This window comes from Mytilus edulis, unplaced genomic scaffold (genome assembly GCF_963676685.1).
Source record: "Mytilus edulis unplaced genomic scaffold, xbMytEdul2.2 SCAFFOLD_936, whole genome shotgun sequence".
In the NCBI taxonomy this organism is placed as follows: domain Eukaryota; kingdom Metazoa; phylum Mollusca; class Bivalvia; order Mytilida; family Mytilidae; genus Mytilus; species Mytilus edulis.
Window position 1 is genome coordinate 13,324 of NW_027267571.1, and position 16,408 is coordinate 29,731.

At 32.2% G+C, this 16,408-nt stretch overlaps 1 long non-coding RNA gene across 1 annotated transcript; it reads left to right on the plus strand.

Moving 5' to 3' along the window:
• The first annotated feature begins 1,063 nt into the window (after positions 1 to 1,063).
• LOC139505647 (uncharacterized) lies at positions 1,064 to 11,277 on the plus strand. Its single transcript, XR_011659808.1, has 2 exons — positions 1,064 to 1,475; positions 11,001 to 11,277. It is a non-coding gene; the product is annotated as an uncharacterized lncRNA (long non-coding RNA).
• The last annotated feature ends 5,131 nt before the right edge of the window (positions 11,278 to 16,408 follow it).

Below are 16,408 nucleotides of genomic sequence, written 5' to 3' on the forward strand. Positions count from 1 at the left end.
AGTCGAGTACACCCTATCAAGCTAAAACATGTTTCATAAGTTTTCAGGATGTGAATGTATTGAAATATATTTGTGTTATTTAGAAAATTGCCACCTTCTAATGTATCGTAAATAACTTTGAAATCACCACTAGAATACAGTGACATAAAGACTGATCATACAGTTTTAAAATATACAAGCGAGACTGATCGTACAGTGAGAAATTCAAACAAGTGTAATTTTCTTATTTCTGGCTTCAAAGATCTGGTCGAAACTTTTACCACCACTTGAAATATACTTCATTTAGTTAATTAAGTCTGGTTTTTACGTTAATTTGTACACTACGAGGGTAAAAAGGTTGTTTTTAGGTTCTCCGACTGATTTTTCTTAGTGATGCACTTGAAATCTCTTGATTAAGGCAAAGATACGAATAATGAATGGTGCGAAATTTAATTTTAAACCATTTGAGAATATCGATGTCGGCTGAATTAATCATTAAGCAATGCACAGATGATCAGCTTACCGTTTAATTCAGTATACCCATCAAATTTAAAATGTGATCCAAAAAGTTCTCGCTTCGAAAATCTCGACTTCCGGATAGCGTACAGAATAGTATCTACACTGTGAAAAGTATAGCACTTTACAACTTATCCCAATGATTTGATAAATAAAAACAAAATAAAACAAAATAAAACATTTTTTTTCTTCAGAATCTTAAATGAGTGTTAATAACGACCTTGAATACCCATGAGCCCGTCGCACGGTTTGCTTACGGACAATCGAAAAAATTATGAGAATTTTGTTATGAAATCACCGAATATCACCAAATATCCTTATTTTCATTATTCATTTAACGACAAACAAATTGATACTTGGAAGTCAACTTATTAAAAATAACTGACACATTTTTTTCTCTCTTATTATCTAGTGAGAATCTTGGATAAATTCCATAAAATATAACAGATGCATTCGGTATGCAAAAAAAAAAAACGATGTGTGGATAAATATTTTTTTAAAGATCCGTTTCATATGTTGCAGTAACAAAAGTTGATTGTGGTACTTGGGTATATTTGAATAGAGATCTTCTGCATAAAGGTCAATAAGCAATTCTCTCCCTGCAAAAAAAATAGTCTTATAAACCAGATGAAACAATTAAAAAACAACTACACATTTTGTCAAAATTAAAATAGAATTAAATAAGGCTTTAAACGGTGTTAATGAAAATCAGGGAATAAAAACACTAATTTGTTTAAATTAAAAAAAGTGAGGAAGCCTTCTGCTATATCCTTCCGCACTTTTTGGAAGAAAAAAGGCTCTTGATTTCTTTTTCGAAGGTGACTTCCAAACAGAACAGAATGTCAGCATTACAAGGCGTATATAGAGGCATTTTTCGCCGAACATCAACTTTTGCTTTAGTGTTTTGCACTGGTGGATTAGTTTATGCAATGTATTTGGACAAGGCTCTTGACAGCGTGTTTAGAAACATGAATAAAGGGGTAGGTTTGCTGTTCCCAAATACCTTTCCAAATGGTACCCACTGATGTTACGATAGAGTCATGATTTATACTTGTTGGGATAACAACTACTGACAATCAATATTCTTCACTGATTTGGGACATGTGGTACAGACCATGAGTTAGGGGGGGGGGGGGGGGGGGGGGGGGTTGATGAGTCTACCTTGGTTTAACGATTTAAAAGAAATCTTAACCCTTGCATTGCATGTGTAATGGTAGTCACTTTGTTTAAAATAGGTTAATAATATGAGGCAGGCATTACCTGTGAATGGGGACGAAGTCTGTATGATTTTTTTTTAAATCGAACATGTTCATGATGTTAAAAAGAGAAACGGAAATACCATTACGTTTCCCATTTTGGTTCTGTTGTAAGGAAATTTAGTTGTGACGTTATTTAAGTTATGATTTCATATTCAATGTAAACAAAGAAATGTTGTCATCAGGTAACGTTGTTTTTCTTATAACAAACAATTTTTAAAAATGAATTAGTATTAAGTTCCTTTCTTAGTCTGATAAATATACATTTTATTCAAAGTCTCATGCAAACAAGACTGGAAACAGAAGTAGATTTCTGCGCAGATCCGGAAATTCAAAAACATGACAACAAAATTTTTGAACGATTTTGCAGGGGTTAAAAAATGTTGTTACAGCTAACTAGCCAAGGACTTTTTGGCAGCAGGATTTTACTAGCCCTGTTCGAAGAACTGCTAGCCCATAAAAACTGACCTGCTAGCCCATCTATGCCTTACAAATCAGAGTTTGCTGCATAATACAGGGTGGGTGTCATGTTTTGAAGGGGACATTATACACTGTATTAAACTAGTTCATTTTTATCCGTTGTAGTACTATGGGTTATCAGGCAGAGAAAACATGTTCATTGGTTTTATCGTGTGAAACAAGTGGTTTAATTATTATATTTGTTGTCCACACATACAAGGGAGACCTTTTATTGGCGTGCTCCAGAAAACACTGGTAATATTCACAGAACATGGTCTCGGATTTTTCATCCTGGCGCCACAGCCGACCTTGCCCAGAGGAATCTTTCTGTCCATGTCACTAGATATGTTCTTTTCCGCTTTTCCCGATCGTATTTTACATTTTTTTTCTGGATGAATTTTCAGCCTCATTAGTACCCCCCTTCATCTACCGATTTGATGCCCGTTCTCAAATATTTAGAAATATTTTGTTGTATTGTTTCGTGTTCAACAGTTGTCCGACAAGACCAATGCATAATGACCGGTACCGTTAATTGAAAATCTCGACAGAAGCAATGCACAATACCCCCTGTTCTGAGAAATCGATATTGAGTGTAAAATATTGCGATCAATTATAGATGATACCTGGCCACCCTGAGTTATTTGTTCTATTTCTAAAACATTTAACTGTAGAACAGGGTTGTGTTCAATATCGTAGAGGCTACGTAGTGCTACATAGATTTTTGTCTACTGAACGAGTAGCTAGCCTAGCTGCTATCAATATCTATGTAGCAGCTAGGCTAGCTACACGTTCAATAGTCATAAATCTGCGTAGCCCTAAGTAGCGGCTACGATATTGAACGCAACCCTAAACCTGTACAAACCAGTTCAAATGCTTTGAATCCCGGATGACGTAATTGAATCTGATTGGCTAAGATAGAATAGGGATGAAGGGGTTTTCTACTATCTATTTTGGAAACGCCAAGAATTTTTTTTCACTAGTCCGTCGGGCATATTGGGTTAAAAGTTTTGATTGCCCGAGGCGTAAATGCTCTAGTCCCGGGCGTCGGGCTAGTGGATTTTTTAACCCCTGTTTTGAGTTCATTAGCATGATTAGTACAATGAAAAATTCTGGAAATTTTCCCTGATTTATTATTTTTTTTATTGAATTTTCTACTGTAATAGGGGACTTCGTCCTCATATTAGTATAACTTTTAGTTCCGTAACTCTTTCAGCCGAGACCGGCCATGAAATTATCCTTGTCGGGACTTCCTGCTTTTGCACGTGCCCGTCACTCACCAGGTTTGGGGCAGTCTACACTTAGGATTTGAATTGAGCAGACGCTCATATCGTTTGGCTTTAAATATGGAACCTTTATTTGAACAACAAGAAGACTAGCCACCACCGTTTTTTAGCATATTTACTCATGTAAAATCGTATGTTTAACCATAATGTATGTCTTCAAATAAACATCTTGTTTATATTTACCTGTTTTACGTAGTTTGTCAAATATCCCAGAACTTGGGTAGACAACGGGAAAACGAAGCCAGTGGAAACTTCCACTCCCGTTACACATGCATTGCTTTATACACACAAATGTAACTTGTACACCACTTCTGGAATCCTGTCTTTCACCAGAAAAGATATTTTATGATCACTCCTTTATGAGGTCATTTACCAGATCTATAGTTGGTGCGCCTGTATCCCTGCTCTATACACCTTATCGCTATTTGTCCACCATTAATGGATATCACACAGGTTCCCGTAAAATTTTGATGTTATAAAACAACATACATGTACATGTAGCAGTCAGAGCTCAGACATAAATAAGTCTGAATCTGCTTTTGACTCATAGAGGTCTAAATTTGTAAGTTTTAGGATTTGTCTCCCTTTAATGCAAGACAAAATACGACTTTGATAAGTCAAATATTGTTAAGCAAGAAATAATTGACCAGAATCAAAAAGTTGCAAATGTCGACTCCTACAAGTCGATAAGTTACCAAATTGGTTAACTTCAAGACCCACGCATATTTATAAAAAGGTCATGCATCTAAATCAAATAATGACAACATTGAAAGACAATGCTTTGTCTTCTAAAGAAAAATATGAATGAGAGTCTAGAAAATCGGAGATAATGTTAATTAACCTTACACATGTTACTTGTAATGCAACCACCTGGAACCACACTTAATGAGATAAAATATCTGTGTTTATTAAGGATGTTCAATTAGATAATTAAATATAGATAACTCAAGTCCTTGTGAACTCTCAGACAGGTTTTTGCTGTCATAGGTGGTGTACTTTGGCCACAAATTAAAATTAAGTTTTTTCATCAACAGAATCAGACCTAAACAAGTCTGTCATTTTCTGACTTAGATAAGTCTAAAATTGAAAACACATTTTTATAATAAATACATGTTTTGACTTCTTTAAGTCAAATACAGAAATCGACCTGTTTATGTCTGAGCTCTGACTGTGTAGTAGGATAGTATAGAAATAATTTATGTTCCGTAAGTACGTACATGCACATGCATTTTTGATTCCCATATGACTGAGGGTGACCGTCTTATTAGATTTTGATTTCCCAAATATTTTTTGTATTGACTTTTCTACCGTAAAAAGTTCCCTTATAATGCCTAAGCCAAATATTCCCAATTATGAATTAACATTTGTTTTGTGTAACCAGGCGCGGATCCAGAGGGGGGGGTTCCGGGGTTGGAACCCCCCCTTTTTTTTGGACGATCAATGTATTTGAATGGGAACATGTAATTGGAACCCCCCCCCTTTGTCCTGGGTTAGGAACCCCCCCTTTTTAAAATGGCTGGATCCGCCCCTGGTAACAGCTACTACCATTATCATCCAATGCACAATTTGACAGGTCTTAATTTCTAAAATCCATATAAAATGTTCAATAAATGCAACAAAATATAGAAATAGCACCTACATGTACATGTACCTCAAAGACTTAATTTTCATGGGATAACTGATATTATCCGAATTTGAAGCAAACGAGTTAGAAGATAAAGATAATCTTTCCCTTGAAAGTTTTCATTCGTATGACGTCGTGTTTTGCCATGACGTAAATCCCCTAATTGTTCATGAAATCTCACAAAATTTTATTTAGACAATAGATTTGATAATTTCAATTTTAGGCCAAAAATAAAATATTGTTTGTTTCCTCTCACCTGACAGACCCGAAAAATTTTATTGGCCATTCTTGTCCACTATTTTTTTTTTGCTATGTTGGTAATTGGTGATATCTTTCCGATGCTGTAGTCAACGAGAGTAGGGTTTTGATGATACCTGTCCGATGCTGTAGTCAACAAGCGTTTTAAATCAAGTATTTTTGCATTGTAGCGTCTACATGATGAAGTTGAAGTCCGATCAACTTGAAACTTAATGCACATGTTCCCTATGGTATGATCTTTTCAATTTAAATGCAAAATTAGGTTTTTTACCCAATTTCACGGTCCATTTAACATGAGAAATGATAGTGCGCGTGGGGCATCAGTGTACTTTGGACACATTCTTGTTTAATCTCAATTTGCTGAAACTCCTGGATCCCTGCATGCATGTGTATAGCACATAAATACATGTAAATCAAAGTGAAAGTTACAAAAGTAATTTTGCACACGTAGTAAGTTATGGAAGTGTAAACCAATAGAAAAGTATTTATAGATATGCAAATCATATATACATGTTGGAATTATAGGTACATATTACAATTTTTTTTAAAGTGACAAAATAGAACTAAATATTAAAAGTAAATTTCCAGTACTACAGATATTTAGTACAGAAACAGTACCTACATGTATGCAAAAGTAGCAGTGACCCCAGTATATAGATACATTTGAGATACAAAGTCTTACTTGTTTTCTGCTTATTAGTGCAAAATATTTTCAAAGATACCCAAAAGAAATGATAAAATTGTGCGCCTTTGGTCATGGTCTGACGCCCTACTTCATTTTTTTTTTAATAAGTATAGTCATGATAGTGGTATGAACAGTCAGGGGCATTACTTAAACAAGTAACTTTTAAAATTACCTATATAAGTAATGTTGAAAACGAGGCTATTTAAAAATTACTGATATAAGTAACTTTTCTAAATATTATTTTTATAGGTGACCAATTATACAAATTTTACTAGTTGTAACAAATTTTTACAGACATCTGGTTATTTTTCCCATGAAATATAAAATCTAATCCTTCTGAAACACTAATTGCTTTTCTGAGTGCACTTATCTTTGATATTGAAGCTTCTTGGTCAAAGATTGGTCTCTTGCAGACTTGGGGTAATTGTAATTGTAATCGTTAATCATCTGTAATTGATTACAATTTTTCAAGTAATCAGTGTAATCATTAATCAGCCAAAAATCTGATTACATGTAATTTAATTTAATCAATTACTTTTCAAAATACCCTGTAATCATGATTACTTTTTGATTACATTCTGATTACAATGAAAAAAATCTAAAATTGTGTTTTTGGTCATTAAATGAATCCCTTTGTTCATATTTGATAATTTTTTAACATACTAAAATGGTTTGGTTACTTTAAGCTTGTCTACTTCATTAAAAAATAAACTGTTACAGTATTAAAAAGTCATCATTAGCCTAAGCAGAGACATATAATACAATTATAAACCTTTTATCTTGGTAAAAGATATTGTAAATACATGTATATTCATCGTTTTATATTGATCTTCATATTAATATTTGATAATAACTGTTATATACTCAAGTAATACTTTTCTTTAACCCTGAATTATAATCTTTTGTTAATTTTTGTCAACTTTGAATTGACAGGTAGGAGACTAATTAAGGTTTGTTTTTATTGCAATTACCAATTGAGTATATATAGCTGTAGGGAAATATATATGAGAAAAGATAAATCAGACATGAAAATTTATCTGATTAGCACAAACTAAATTAAAACTTGGACAAATATGTTGTTTAAACTTTTTTTTGTATTTGGACTGGACGTGTAAAATGCAATGGTTTTTAATACTTTAATACATATTGTTTACAATTTGATTAAACATTTCTATTAAAATTTAACATAGTTTTAACTGGTACAAATGTTACTTTATTTCATCCATATTTAAACTTCCATAAATTGCAACTTGGAATACATATAAATTATGAAAGAGGTAAGAAGACAAACAAAAAAACTCTTGATTATGATATATCTTTATAAAATTTAATTCAAAATAATTTAGAGATCATTGGTGATAAAGTGTAATGTATATATATGTAGTGAAATTTGGTGTTTATTTAAATAGATGACGTTTAATTTGAAGTTATCATTTTATAATTGAACCAAATAAAATACGTTCTCAAAAAAGTTATATTAAACTTTTATTCATCCACATCATTCAAAATGTTTTGTTTTTAAATTCATTGTAATCAGATGTAATCATGATTACTTTGCCAATGTAATCATTAATTTAATCAGATACTTTCAGAAATGATGTAATCATTAATTTAATTTAATCGTACAAATGACAAAGTAATTGTAATTTAATCAATTACATTGAAAGTAATCGGACCCATCTCTGGTCTCTTGTGACTATTAAAATATCGTTTTCCTTCAAAATCTTGAAGGTAGACAGATATAAATAGATAGAAACTGATGAATTAATTAAAATGATTAAGACTTGAAGTTATTTATAATTTGTAACCCAAAACAATTACATATGTGCCTAAAATAAGTGTTATTACTAATTCTTTCAAAGATGTACAAACGAACTTATTCAAGTAAGGGACGACATCAAAAGATCGATGTAGGATAAAAACTTAAATCAAATAGTTTGGGGTGGGGGGTTAACATTCTGCAAGTTTTGTATATCTAAAATCGATTTTTACATATATTCCTATTGGTAAATCAATTTTTCCAAAATTAAGTTAAGAGGGGGGGTGTGGGGGTCAGTGAAAAAACTATGTGAATTAAGTTTTTTATCCTACATTGAACTTTTGATGTCATCCCTAACATTGTTTTCATTATTTTTAAAGTAACGCTTTATGTCTATTCTCCTCTCAAATCTTACAAATTCTTAAATTTTTTATATAAAAGGATGTAAAAATTCATGAAAACTACATTTAGTCCCTGCTTTTATTGAAATATAAAATAACTATTGAGTACGTTTATATTTAAAAAAATAAAAATTACCTATATAAGTAACTAAAAAAAGTTACTTGTTTAAGTAACGCCCCTGACTGATGAAGGTTTAATAGTCAATATTAAAGAAATGTATATTCTTAAAATTCATGACATTTTTATATGTCTTCTATTCTATTCTGCATGTACTGTCAGCAATTTCTAGTGAAAGGAAAATCTAATTTTGATCCCTGGTTGAACTGAAACTTCACATATATGATGAAAATAAAACATGATGGTTTTCCTTTATCATGTGTATCAAATTTTTATTTGGAAGGGATAGGTTTTTTTTTTGTATTCTCTTGTTGTGCTTTTGAGTATCATTCGTCATAAAAAGTACTTGCGTACAATTTTGAAGAAAACATTTTCTTCTCAAGTCTTAATTGAAGATTATTTATGATAGAATAGAGTATAAAAATAATAAGATAGGAAAAGGGCCAGGGGTGAAGAAAATAATGTAACAATGTTGGGGCCTTTAAAATACTTGTAAACTATATATGGTATTGATTTTTCTCATTGTTGAAGGCTGTTTGCAGTCAAGGGTGTAACTTAAACAAGTTATCAGAGAAAAATAACATGCATGTGATATTGCAGACACTTTTATGGGTTGTCTACTCTTTTTTCCTTAATCTGTAGTAACATATATTTGTTATCAGTTAAATATATCATAAGTATTTTATCTTGGGAATTCTTGAAACTTTGTGCAGTAGTTTAATATATTACTTTGATAACTAATTTTCTAATTCCATTAATACAGTTTTGATCAACCATAGTCCTTTTTTTTTGTAAATCAATGAGACAAGGCCTTTAACAAATGTTTGAGGGAAAATTAAGCTATAGTAACAAGCTAAGGCTTAGTTATTACAGGCATGCAACTTCAAATATTATACATGTTATATGAGAGTAAATGAGACACTTAAGAATTACTTGGAATTTTGTGCAGTGCCTCATTACAAGTTCTGATCATCATTTTTTAGAAATGTACAATGAATTGAAATATATTGTGATACATGTCTGAGCAAATGCTTTAAAGAAACGTAGAGAAGCTGTTATAATACCCTTTTGTTATTGCAGGAATATATTTTCTGTAATAACATACAGTTTTTTTGGAAAAAAAAGTTTGTTTCCAGTTTTTGGAGAAAAAAATAATTTGTTTTTGATTTTGAGAAAAAAAAATTGTTTGTTTCACCCTCAGCTGCCACTATATGTAATGCTAAAATTGAAAGAAAAAAATTGTTTTCGACTTGTCGCGAAAAAAATAGATTGTTTTTCGCCGCAGGCGAAAAAAAAAGTTTGCACAGAAAAAAAAACCATAGCCCCCCCCAGAAAATCAAATGGTTGCTGCCTAACATACTGTGTGTCATACATATGTTGTCACAGACTCAGTATTTTGATATTTTAGCCCACAATAACGACATGTTTGTTTTTTTTCTCTAATAACTTATTTAAGTTAGCCCCTTGACTGGTATGTTGCCTGTAATACATTGTAATTGTTTATATCCACTCCATTCAGTTGAAGTAGCTGGGGTGTCTAAAAATTTGCCGATAGACTTTTCAGTCAATAGAATTTCAAATTTCAATGTATAAACTGGCAATCACAGACCTTGTTTTTTCCGTAGTCATAATTGAAATTAATGGCATTTGGGATATTTTATATTTTGTTGATAATGGGGAAACTTAAATTTTCCTTATTGATTAGAAACATTCATGACATTGATCAGTTGAATTTACTAAAATTTGATGAGAGAATCAGAATGGCTTTTCATTTATCATTTTTTAAATACTTCTGAAATATAAAAAAATTATAGATATACTTTTTAATACAGGCACAATTTTAATTTTAGTTTCTTATGTATAATTCGGAGTTTAGTATGACGTCCATTATCACTGTACTAGTATACATATTTTAGGGGCCAGCTGAAGGACACCTATGGGTGTGGGAATTCTCTCTACATTGAAGACCCATTGGTGGCCTTTGGCTGTTGTCTGCTATATGGTCTGGTTGTTGTCGCTTTGACACATTCCCCATTTCCTTTCTCACTTTTACAGTTTTTATGACAACGAACATGAGATAAATTTTTATAGCATTAATTTGACTGATATATGAAATAATTTGCACGCATTAACTTCAAACATAGCAACAAAAGGGAATTAACTCTGGTTCACATTGTGTTTTTCAATCAAAACCTATATCTTTCATCGTCTATAAAGTGACATACAACATGTACAATGTAGACATATTTTCCCTGGCCCTTCTACCATTTGTGCCTCTTACTATCATGACTATAGATTGTGTTCTGTAGCATATAAATTCTTTTTTTCAAATAATCATATGTAAATTGTTCGAAGAAAGCTCAAAATTCCAAACCTGCTGATATAGCTAAATTACCAAGTCTGATGTTGCTATATATTGAGACGGGCATAAAGTCTAAAAATTATTCATGTTTTATCATTCAGGGGTTATCTCACTCTGTTGAGGACCCATTGTTGGTCTTTGGTTGTTTTCTGCTCTTATGTCGGGTTGTTGTCTCTTTGACACATTCCCCATTTCCATTATCAATTTTATGTTTAGCATGCATGCTCATTTTATTGTGTTCCAGGAAAAGGTCAATAAAATTTTCCAAGAAAATTTAATGAACATTTTTTTTATTTTCAGAAAATGTACGACGATGTTCAAGCTTATTACAGTCAAAAGAAAGAAGAATGATTTATAAATAGAAACACGACTGCTGTGCTGAGCATCAACTTATAAATGGTGTACCAATATGAGGAATTCGATCAGAAATAAACTCAGAAAGATCTGTGCTAATTTTGACAGTCGATTCAAAATTGTATTTTGGTGTTTAGCATAACAGTCTTTCATAAAATCTGAATCATCATTATAATTTATGAAGTCACATTGTTTTATTTGGTAATATAATTTATAAAAGAGATATTGATTGATTTTTTCAACTAGTTAGTTCAGTACTTGTCATTTACATTAAATTATTATTTAAAAAGGATCTACATGTAAACACAAAAATCTTAGAAAAACAAAGGCCGGAAACTCAACACATACATTTGATAAGTCTTGAAAACTTGGTCAATATAGAATTTAGAAGATGTGGCATGATTGCCAGTGCAACAACTCCACTTGAGATCTAATGATATAGAAATAACTTTAATAATAAAATGCAGCCTTCAACAATGAGCAAAATCATATCGCTCAGTCCGATATATAAGAGGCATAACAAAATGTAAACATTGTGACATAATTAATAAATACAAAACAAATATGACAAACAACAACCTACCATATTCTAAATCACTAGTTTTTTGTGCCCCTGCCGTCGCTGAAGTGTGCATGTTAAATGTTAACCTTGTCCACCCATACGTCCATAAATTGGTTTTCATTTTTATGGAGCCTACAACTTTTGTCACAGAAAGCTGGACATAGGGATAATGATGCAGCGACTAAGGCGGAGCCATTATCTAGCTTCTATAAAGCTTAATATTTTAGAAAATGGAAGACCTGGATGCTTCATACTTTGTATATATGGATGCCTCATGTTTTGAAGTTTCCGTCTGTCACATGTCCATTGTCCTTGACCTCATTTTCATGGTTCAGTGACGACTTGGGAAAAAAAAAGGTGTAATTTCTCTCTTATAATGAGTAATAGGATAACTATATTTGGTATGTGGGTACCTTAAGCTTGTAAGGTCTTCATGCAAGTCAGACAGTTTTCAATTGACCTCGACCTCATTTCATGGATCAGTGAACAAAGTTAAGTTTTGGTGGTCAAGTCAATATTTCAGATACTATAAGCAATAGGTCTAGTATATTCGGTGTATGGAATGACTAAGGTGTACTTGTCCAACATGCAGGTGTCATCAGACCTTGACCTCATTTTCATGGTTAATGGCAATAGTTTAGTTTTTGTGTTTTGGTCTGTTTTTCCTAAACTGTATGCAATAGGTATGGAATGATCATGATGATTGTAAGGTGAACATGTCTAACTGGCAGGTGTCATCTGACCTTGACCTCATTTTCATGATTCAGTGGTCAAAGTTTTTGAGATTTTGTCTTTTTTCTAACACTATGCAATAGGTCAACTATATTTGGTGTATGAAAATATTTTATTTTATTTGACCTCATTTTCACGGTTCATTGCTCAGTGTTGAGTTTTTGTGTTTTGGTCTGTTGGCAATATGTTAACTATATTTGTTGTATGGAAGTAAAGGCAACAGTAGTATACTGCTGTTCAAAACTCATAAATCCATGGACAAAAAACAAAATCGGGGTAACAAACTAAAACCGAGGGAAACGCATTAAATATAAGAGGAGAACAACGACATAACACTAACATGTAACACACATAGACAAAATCCCACGAGAATAACAAATATAACATATATATATATAACATGAATTTGGGATAGACAAGTACCGTGACATGTCTTATCGCAATGTGAATTTACACTAAAAAATAAGAGAAAACAAACGACACAACGTTATAATGTAATACACACAGAAACGAACTATAATATAACAATGGCCATATTCCTGATTTGGTACAGGCATTTTTAAAGGAAAAAATGGTGGAAGAATTTTAAGCTGTACATGGCATGGTTCATCTGACTTTGACCTCATTTTCATGGTTCATTGTTCAAGGTTTAGTTTTTATGGTTAATTCTGTTTCTTAGAAACTATAAGCAATATATGTCAAATATATTTGTAGTATGGAAGAATTGTAACCTGTACATGTCTGCCTGGCATGGTTCATCTGACTTTGACCTCATTTTCATGGTTCAGTGGTCAAGGTTTAGTTTCTATGGTTAAGTCTGTTTCTTAGAAACTATAAGCTATAGGTCAAATTCTTTTAGTGTATTGAGTTGTGGGGTGTACAAGTATTTCTTGATTGATTTATATGACTTGTAATAAAGCTTTATATTTAGGACTATCAACATAAGATCAATGATTAGTAAAGAAGGCGAGACATTTCAGCGAGTGCACTCTTGTCTTATGTAGATTTGTGGATTTGACCTGGTTTTATAGCTAGCTAAATCTTTAAGTTTCACTTGTATGACAATCGCATAAAATTCCATTATAATATTGACAATGATATATGAGCTAAACAAAAATACATGCTAGTAGTCTGTTGTTATTTATGTATTATTGTCATTTTTTTTAATTTTTCTTTTGTTACCTCTTCTGACATCGGACTCGGACTTCTCTTGAACTGAAGTTTACTTTTCTACATTGGCTAGATGTATAGGGGGTAGGGTTGAAATCTCAAAAAACATGTTTAACCCCGCCGCATTTTTGCGCCTGTCCCAAGTCAGGAGTCTCTGGCTTTTGTTAGTCTTGTATGATTTTTAATTTTAGTTTCTTGCGTATAATTCGGAGTTTAGTAAGGCGTCCATTGTCACTGAACTAGTAAACATATTTGTTAAGGGCCAGCTGAAGGATGCTTCCAGGTGCTGGAGTTTCTCGTTCCATTGAAGACCTATTGGTGACCTTCTGCTGTTGTCTGTTCTATGGTCGGATTGTTGTCTCTTTGACACATTCCCCAATTCCTTTCTTTGACACATTCCCCATTTCCTTTCTTTGACACATTTCCCATTTCCATTCTCTATTTATTTTATAAAAGGTAAAATTGTCAAAATAGTGGTACAGCAGTACACATTGTGTTGTAATCGTAATCACTATGAAAACAAACAAATATGTAACAAATAAACACAAAAAATCATATAGACAAAGCATATATTAAACAAAAATTAAAGACAAGCATACAAACACTTATCAAAGCATAAATAACACAATGACGAGATGTACTAGTCTAAATCATTTGAACTTTCACACAGATAACTGACAGTTGTGCATGTTTGCCCAACAAAATAACATACTTTTCGCAATACTCCATCTTCGCTAGCCAAGGGTTACGATCCACTCCCGCTCTCTTCAAGAGAGCTGGAGTGGATCGTAACCCTTGGCTAGCGAAGATGGCAATACTCCTGCACCTGCTGATAATGTAACGCTTCTGTGCGTCTTCAATGATACATGTGAGTCGGCTTTATTAAAAGAATTCCGCTACAACCGAAGTTCGGGAACGCATTGGAACTTTCATGAGGTGAGAATGTTTTCACTGTGTTGAAAATCTTTCAAAATAAAAAAAAAACAACACAAGAATATAAACGCAATTATTGTGCTTTTGTCATGTACATGTTTCCATTTTGTGTCTATGTTATATTCATTATATCCATTCTCTGTTTTCTTACTAGCTATTTTGACAGTGTAATGTAGTGTTTTGATTCATTCCTCATTTCTATTTACTTTTTATTCACTATAACTCAATAGTTGCTAGACGCACTATTGTTTTAGTTTTTTTTTTTTAATTACTAAAATTTATATTAGTTGGTCTCGTTCGCCGTGTGGCGGTTGTAGAGCTCTTTCCTTGATTGAGGTGTATAATATATAGTTTACTTATCATGGTTAATTATTATCAATCGTATTGATAATTACCATAAATAAATTTTGTTTATTGATTTGACATATAACGTCCAATTGGTTTTTTTTTATCTTTACGATCGAGTCATCATTATACACAAATTGAGTTGATTAATTCAACAAAAAGTAAAATAACAAAAATACCGAACTCCGAGGGAAAATCAAAACGGTAAGTCCGTAATTAAATGACAAAATCAAAAATTTAAACACGTCAAACAAATGGATAACAACTGTCGAATTCCTGACTGAGTATATATACAGACATTTTCCTATGTAGAAAATGGTGGATTAAACAAACAATGTAACTTATTTGAGTTGAATGATTCAACAAATGTTAATCATTGGTTACCGATCGTATAGACAACTTTTGAGTTCGATGCATTTCTGTCAAAAACTTTTGTTTTAGGGACCATCACTCGTGCGTTTAGGAACGTCGTCATGCACTTCCTTTCCAATGTTGAGCGAGTGGTTGAGTGTTCGAGTCTGTATGATGCACAAATTTAGTTCATTGATTCGACAAACGACGTTTTATCGTTTTCGATTATATCGATTGTCATGATCGAAGGTTGATTCGACAACTGATGTTCAATCGTTATCAACAAATACAATCGAGTCTTCATCTTAAACAAAGTTATTCAACATGTGACTTTTAATCGTAATCGATAGTCCTATCGTTAAGATAGAGTTGTTATCATAAACAATTACGTTTGATTGATGCAAAAATCAGTTGACTTCATTGAGGCAAAAATGGTACTAGTGAATCGTTACCGATCGTGTCGTTTGTTAACGATTTGTTGAATTAATTAATCGATCATTGAGTTTTCATTTGATATACATTGTTTTTGACTGAATTGAATTCAAAAATTCAGAAAAAAAAAACAATTGTTGTCGAATGATGTACCTTAATGTAGAATTGTAAAAACAGACCCTGACGATTTACCATTAACATGTAAAACATTATAGTGTCCTATGAAAAAGTGTCCACCTGAACAGTTTTTCATAGAATTGTGATATTAAATATTATTCAACTGTTTATGCATATTGATAGTTTAAACAGTATTTGATTGGTTGATACTATCCCACGTGTCATTGAACAAATCTTCATATTCCCCTCTCAGTATCAAATTCCCTTCTCAGTCTGAAATGTCGGGACTAAATCATGCGACGTTACGCGTCCTTAATGTACATAACGTCTTAAGCTTCTTATTTTATAATTAAGGAATGACTGTAATATTTTTTTCTGTCTATGAAGAAATAACATAAAAAATTTGGTGTACACTGAATAACGCGCGTAGCGGGTTATTTCACAGTGTGCACCACATTTTTTATGTTATTTCGAATAGACAAAAAAAAAATTACAGTCATTTCTTATAATTTAATTCTAAATTCCATTTTGAACCGTAGAAAACCATGAAAAAACGTTGATGACGTCACGGTCACATGACTAAATTATGTCTATGGGCTCATAACAAAATAACATCAGCAAATCAGAAGACGCGGTACATCCAAAATTAAATTATATAGAAATAGCAAATATCATTATCTTGTATAAATTTATTTCAGACGTTTAAAACAAA